This window comes from Littorina saxatilis, linkage group LG1 (assembly GCF_037325665.1).
Source record: "Littorina saxatilis isolate snail1 linkage group LG1, US_GU_Lsax_2.0, whole genome shotgun sequence".
Lineage (NCBI taxonomy): Eukaryota > Metazoa > Mollusca > Gastropoda > Littorinimorpha > Littorinidae > Littorina > Littorina saxatilis.
This window is the reverse complement of record NC_090245.1, coordinates 40,090,321-40,098,239: the sequence shown is the minus strand read 5'-3', so window position 1 is coordinate 40,098,239 and position 7,919 is coordinate 40,090,321.

Genomic DNA, 7,919 nt, shown 5'->3' with positions numbered 1-7,919 from the left:
TGAAGTAAGTTAGGAAATCACATGCAACAGATTACTTACAAAAAAATAATTCCTGAGGCCTTTTACGTGCCACAGTGGTGACACGGGGGTGGAACATAGATACCGTCTCTGAGTCTGCACAGAAAGTTGACCCGTGTATGTCGCGGCTCGGGTTCGAACCCTTGACTCGCGGATTACGAGCCTTTTCTGCTCCTCCGCCTAGCTGCACGATAGTAATTTATGAGACTGTGCCGTCATAAAAATATGCCTTTTTATATGCTTGTGGTACCGTACATTCTGAATCGGAGAGAGTCAATTACAGAAGTAGACGAAAACGAAAGGATTTACCGACCACTCCGTGGTTTTGTTTTTGCCCTACATCAGGTTCGCCTTTAGCCCATACAAAAGCTTGATAGATCGGAGCTCTCTTGCGTTCGACCCTGAACCGTCTGAAATTGAGTCCAGAAAAACAGGGATGAGGAGAAGGCTGCGGCTAAGAACCAGGACAAATATCTCCGTCACTTCGACTCTTACTTTTCTTTCGGTTTCGCTTGTTGCTCCTATCCGCGTGACTGATTAGCGACAACTTCAGCAGCAGACCTAGCAGAAGGAGGAGAAGAATCCTGCATGCTATCATTGTCTGGTGATTTTGTCGCAAGAAGAAGAAGATGAATTACGCTTTATGTATCTTTGCCAATTCATTTTGCCACAAAGAGGGGGGGGGGGGTGGTTACAAGAAGAACAATTAAAAGATGAAGTGGAAGGAGAAGAAAAAGAACGCTAGATAATACTACTACTACTAATAATAATAATGCATAATATTTATATAGCGCATGTATCCAGGGTTTAACCCTGCTCAAAGCGCTGTACAATCAAAATACCACGACAACAAAACATTATTTAACGTGCAATCACACACATATATCAATGAATAACACATTGCTCTATAGATATACTTTCGCTCTTGATTTTGTCACAAAGATGAGGACGTATATTGCCATCACCCAGGATTTTGTCCTTCAACTCTCGTATGTTGCCGATGGCGACATAATGGATCAGGATTTTCGGTCTTTTTAGACTAATGCACTCTTGGATATCATCACCAGAAGGAGATCGGATATATTCATCACGCAAGGAGTTTGCACTATTCTGTTTTTTGTTGGAACGTTTGTTATTGACAAAACAATACACTCACAAATATTTCAATCCAACAATTTTTGTCAATAACAAACGTTCCAACAACCAACCTTTCATGTTTTTTGATTCTGAATTTTGGAACGTTGGCAGTCTCTTTGTTTTTGGATTTATTCTGTTTTTTGTTTTGTTTTTGGGTCTTGTTTTTGTGTGCTAGTAAAATCACAGTCCCTCGCGAATGAACGGTTCGACTCACCGTCTCAGATCAGTTCAGGCATGGGGTAAGAACATCCGTCCTGTTGGACTAATACCAAAAATCAACTGCCTGACTACTGTCTTCACGGGATTGGAATGGTTTCATTAATTCATGTTGCAGCTTGACACTAGTGCAGGTCCAGAAGTCAATTCGTCAATTAAAGTCCCACCCTTCATAGACAGCAGTCAGAAGGTAACTTGTCGGTATGCAAGTGGAGGGATGGCCTTGCCCAGTGTAAAAGCCTGGGCGCGCAGATCTCAGATTTGTGAGCAGAACTGTTTTCACGAAAAGGACTGTTCCGTTAACAAAGTGATGGATCGGAATTGTCCAATGTGTGACCTTGATTTGGCTTTTTATGCCAAGAAGCCACACAGGCAAACAGATTAGTTTCACTGGGCAATCCAAGTGGACAGATCATAACTCTCTTCAGTAATGTGGGCGCTGCACTGCCTAGATGATACAGAGACCTCGCTTACCATTTCCAAACATGTTGTAAGTGTTTCGTTTTGTGAATGATTCAACGTTCCATAAACTGTCAAATTCTTGTTATTTTTAAGTCTTCAGGTTTTTAAAGGCACAGTAAGCCTCCCGTTAACCATCACAGATTCTGTCAGGCTTTTACACACAGTACAAACACCCTTTCATAAAAACACTCACCGCTTGAGAACATCCTAGGTGCCCTCCGTAAAGAGCGAGCAATTTTCAAAGAATTTATTTTTGCGTGGTTTATCTTACCCCTGAGCCATCGTGAACCCGTGTGATCCAGTTTCCCTTTTTCACAATGCAGTCGTCAGTTTGTAATTTGAATGCGGCTCGCTGTGAGCTTATTTGCAATAGCACGTTATTATGTACCTCTGACTATGCACGAAACAAACGGATGAGGTTCACAAGAACTCTAGCGATGGCTTTTGACTGTTCAGAGGAACTGGCGATGCTAACAAACCGTCATCTTGAACACACGGCCAGTACAACTGGCCTTGACACGGAACGATCCAAGGGGGGCAATCTCAGTCATCTGAAAGAGGGAAATCCAAACGCAATCCGCCTTGTTCGATTTTATGGGCTAGGACGATAGAGAAAAATAAGAAAAGCAAAAGCTGGAGTCCAGTCTGGACGAAACTGCTATCAAGAACGCAGAATTGATTTTTTTCTGAGTTTTTTTTAGCCGTAAGCGCCATGTTTATCGGAGCAGGAAACTCTTCCAGAGTGAGGCCCCTTTGTTGGTTTCACTGTGGCGGCCGCATTGTGAACAGCAGTTATGAGAAATTCGAAATGAGAAATGGCGCTTACGGCTAAAAAAAACCTCACAAAAAATCAATTCTGCGTTCTTGATAGCAGTTTCGTCCAGACTGGACTCCAGCTTTTGCTTTTCTTATTTTTCTCTATCGTCCTAGCCCATAAAATCGAACAAGGCGGATTGCGTTTGGATTTCCCTCTTTCAGATGACTGAGATTGTCCCCCTTGGATCGTTCCGTGTCAAGGCCAGTTGTACTGGCCGTGTGTTCAAGATGACAAACCGTCGTCTGCTACGAAAACCACGACCTTGCGTGACCCTGCTTCCGGGCTTTTCTTTTTTCAAACTTTCAAAACTTCGAATTGTACTGATCTTGTCTTGATGAAAAAAGAATTCTTTTATGATTTAAGAATGTTTGTGTAACAAGCTGTCAATTTATTATTGAGATTTTAAAAGTTAGGTCTAGCGCCAAAACGCACCACGGTCCGATTGTGTGAGGAGACAATCCGCAAAATTAATTCTTTGAAAATTGCTCGCTCTTTTTGTAGGGCACCTAGGATGTTCCTGTTCGGTGAGCGTTCAAATGGAAGGGTGTTTGTACTGTGTGTAAAAGCCTGACAGTATCTGTGATGGTTTACGGGAGGCTTACTGTGCCTTTAACTTGTAATTTCTTTTCTTCTCGCAATAAGCGTTTATTCTCTCATGCAAACCGTTGTAAACAATCAAAGACGGAAGCCTTTCAATACATTTGTGGTCGAAATCGATCAAATGCTGAAACAGTGATACGCCTGACATGTTGCCGATTTCGTGTCTGGTATTTTCAGATTGTAACCAGTAAAATTCCGGAAAATTCCGACTAACCCCGCCTTTATAGTTATCGCCGTCCTATGTTGAGTCAGCTATACTTCTCATTCAAAGTAAACGGGAAAGATAAATAGTATGAGATCTGGTTGTTAGTACGCGAGCGTCGGCGTCTGTGGCCTGTCGAAAAAGGAATAATAAGCTTCGTTGCGTTGTTATGAGTTTGTTGATTCCGGTGGTGGAACTGCCGAGTGCATCTTGTTGAGCTAGCGTTCGATCACAGTGATGGTGTTTTGTTTGTCTTGATGATTGATAAGGTCGTCAACTCTGCGTGTGTTTGTGTATGTGTGTGTGTGTGTGTGTGTGTGTGTGTGTAACTCTCCCCTCTCTCTTTGCCTAGCCTGTCACTGTCTCTGTCTGTCTGTCTGTCTGTCTGTTTGTCTATCTGCCTCTCTCTGTCTCTCGTCGTCCTGGTCTTCTTCTTCTTCTGCGTTCGTGGGCTGAAACTCCCAAGTACACTTCTGGTTTTGTTGTTGTTGCATTAGTCGGTCTTTACGTGTATGACCGTTTTTATCACACCATTTAGGCAGCCATACGCCGCTTGCTGGGGAAGCATGCTGGGTATTTTCGTGTTTCTATAACCCACCGAACTCTGACTTTGATTACACTTGCGCACTTGGTCTTGCTTGTGCTTGCGTGAACACACGCAGGTCTGCATATAAGTTGACCCGGGAAATCGGAAAATCCCAATCCTTAACCCACTAGGCGCGGCCGGGATTCGAACCCACGACCTTTCACTTTGGAGGCAGGCGTTTTATCCACTGGGCCACTGCGCCCATTGTATTCATCATCATTTCTTCTTCTTCATCTGATGCTTCTGCGCCTTCTTTTCTTTTTGCAGCTGTTCTTACGTCTTCGTGTTCTGGTCGTCATCGTTCAGTCGGGACCTGCTACATGCAATGCAACTCTCTTTTGGAAGAGGGAACTTTGAGGAAGACATGACAGTGCTACATGCAATGCAACTCTCTTTCGGAAAAGGGAACTTTGAGGAAGGCATGACAGTGAAGGGGGACGAATGAAAGAGAAGGTGGCGGGTGTTGGGGGGGAGACGTGGATAGTGAAACGACAGGCGATAGACAGGGAGGCGGTTGGGAGGTGGGGGGTTGGGGTAGGGATATTGACGCAGAGACGACTACGAACGTCACTGTCTAGTGCCGGTGACTGCACAAGCATGACAGATTTCTTCTTCACCTCGTCGAAATAATTATTTTCCCATCGATCGTTTTCTTACCTTCTTAGCTTCCTACTTCTGGTCTACAGTTCCTGACCAGTGATGAGTTGCAACATCCGCTAAACCTTTCTGGCTTCATTTATGCTTCACGACTAAGGCAAATTATCGAGATAACTGCATGACTTCCGTTCATGGCCGTTTTTGATGATACATTGCATTGTTGTGCTCTCTCAACAGCAACTTCATGCCATGTGTGTCATAAGCGGCTGCTGTTGTTGGTGTTGTTGGTGGCGTTGTTGGTGGTGTTGTTGTTGGTGGTGGTGTTTTTGTTTTTGTTGTTGTTGTTGGTGGTGGTGGTGGTGGTTTTGTTCGTGTTGTTGTTGTCGTCGTTTTTGTTTTCGGTGGTGGTGGTTGTGGTGTTGTTGCTGCTGTTGTTTTTGTTATTGTGGAGACGATAACTAACCTAAAACGCCTGGTGATAATTATAGTCTCAGTTACCACACACGCATGACACACATCGTCGTCACCTTATCTTGGAAATGATTTTTCTGTCGAACCTGGTCTCCTTTTCCTAGCTTCTCTACCTTTGGTCTTCATGCACTGACACGGCTGTGCAAAGCGCACTAGCTTCTGTTAGGCAACATCTGACCATCACAACTTCGGAGGCAAATTATGGAGATGACTGAATGGACTTACCTTTTATGACGGATTTTGATGATTGGGAGTGTCCTTCTCTAGTTGCAAAATTCGTGCCGTTTGTGTCATTAGCGGATTTTGTTGTTTTGACAGGGGCAGTAGTGATTGTGATAAGAATAAGAATACTTTATTATCTCATAGAGAAATTCAGGCGTGGTACATAACAATAATACAAACAGGACATTGTTTTTACATAAGACATATAGCACTATATAACAGGGCAGGTTATAAACACACCTCCCACATACCTTTCTGGCCATTCCTTGCATTGTGCTTACGCATTCAGTCATGAACACATCCATGTCTCACTTACACATCGCACACATGGACATTCTTATACGCTCAGCTTACCCATTCACACATGGACATTCGACCACGCTCCACTTACACATTCTTATACGCTCCACTTACACATTCACACATGGGCATTCTTATATGCTCCACTTACACATTCCCACATCAATATGAATATCAATATCAATATGAAGCTTATATAGCGCGTATTCCGTGGGTATAGTTAGGATGATGGTGGTGGCTGTTGTGACGATGCTAGTGATTATGATGACGGTGATAATAGTGATGACGACGAAGAACCGTGTGTGGTGTGTGTGTGTGTGTGTGTGTGTGTGTGCGTGTGTTTGTGCGCGCGCGCGCGTGTGTGTGTTGTGATGAGTAGATAATGGAAGTGGCAACAGCAATAGGACAAAAATAAAGGCGAAGAAGATGGAGGTATATAGGGGAGCGGAGGGAGAAGTAGAGAGGGGGAGGGGAAGGGGGGGGGGACTTGTAGGCGGAGGACGGTTGTTGTGAAGTTGTGAACATGACTGAAGGAAAAAGAGGAGAAAGAAAGGGTGACGAGAGCAGGGAGATGGGGGGATGGGGTGGCTGTGCTGTGAGACTGAAGATGGAGGGGGGGGGGGGGGGGAGGAGGATGGGGAAGGGGGGGGGGGGGCATAAGAGGGTTCAACCAGAGACTATAGAGTATACAGAGACGCTCCATACGGTGCTGAAAAGTGAGACCGGAAGCCCAGTGGCGCCACCACGCGGAAACATGGAACCACCTACTTTCTCTTTCCACAGCAGTAGTGATATCGTGCTGCACAAGCATGGCCGCGCCAACGCGAAAACGCAGTGGGGCATGGTGTTCGACCATCAATTGCTCAAACGCACATGCCAAAGGCTACAGGATGTTCAAATTTTCCAAGGAAGAGGATTGTTTCTTCAAATTTTCTCTCGTTAAATGTTGGAAAATCAGTAAAAGTTGTAGCGTCGAACTACGTGTATCTATTCTACTGGAACAGTGAAAACACACACTGTATACACTACAGCCTCAAACCAGTCCAAGCTGTGGATGTTGATACTAGTTTCACATGTATAAGATTTATTTCTCCTCTACTTTATTTCATTTCGGCATGCCAAGTCCGCTGGAACTGATATAGGCAAATACGGTCGGTGATCGCGGATTAGGGTAGACATAACAATCTCGTTTGATTGACACGGCCGTCGCGGGGTTATAGTCTACAACGGATAACAGTTTGCAGCTTCGAACGTTAGTATTATCATGATTAATATTTTGATTGTAAACGTTTTGATGTTGATGATGATGATGATGATGATGATGATGATGATGATGATGGCTATTGTTGTTGTTGTTTGTGTACACCATTTTGAATAAGTAAAGGTCAAAGAGGGGAGAGAGAGAGAGAGAGAGAGAGAGAGAGAGAGAGAGAGAGAGAGAGAGAGAGAGAGAGAGAGAGAGAGAGAGAGAGAGAGAGAGAGAGAGAGAGAGAGAGAGAGAGATATTGGATTGTTTACTCATTTATGCCATAGCCCCTTTTGATGGGGGTGAACAGATATACAATGACATAATGACATTTGCACACAAATCAAATGAAATAAATCATACACGAACTAAGACATTACATTTCAAATAAAATATACCGTAGGCTTACATGAACTAAGACATAACAACACTACGTAGCCGAACTGCTTTGTACACAGAAGCTGACAACTTTCGAACAATACCTTCATTCCCAGATGCCATAAGCATAGAAAACTTGTGTAAACTTGGGTTTCTATCAAACTTACGGCAGGAATAAATTAACTGGCATCGCAAATCACGAAGTGCGGGGCAACAAAGCACAAAATAAAACTTATCTTCCTTACTTTCCCTGCACAATGGGCATAACAACATATCCGCATCGTATCTCTTATATCGATTAACGTGCACAAATAGTTCTGTTATTCCACCTCGGAATCTTGTCATAATAAGAGAGAGAGAGAGAGAGAGAGAGAGAGAGAGAGAGAGAGAGAGAGAGAGAGAGAGAGACAGAGACAGATACAGAGAGACAGAGAGAGAGAGACTGAGAGAGAGAGTGAGAGAGCTTTCTGAACAAGAAAAAAACAACTGAAAAGAAATAAGAAAATCATCGATCGATATTTTACAGTTTTCCTTACATGATAACTTCTTAGCTCCGTGTAATTGACAACCCATTTCAGTTCCGATGTGCTGGGCCGGGACGACACCAAATCAAGTTGACTAAATGCCTTAGTTACCGATTTAACCGGGAACTATTTCGTTAAACAAT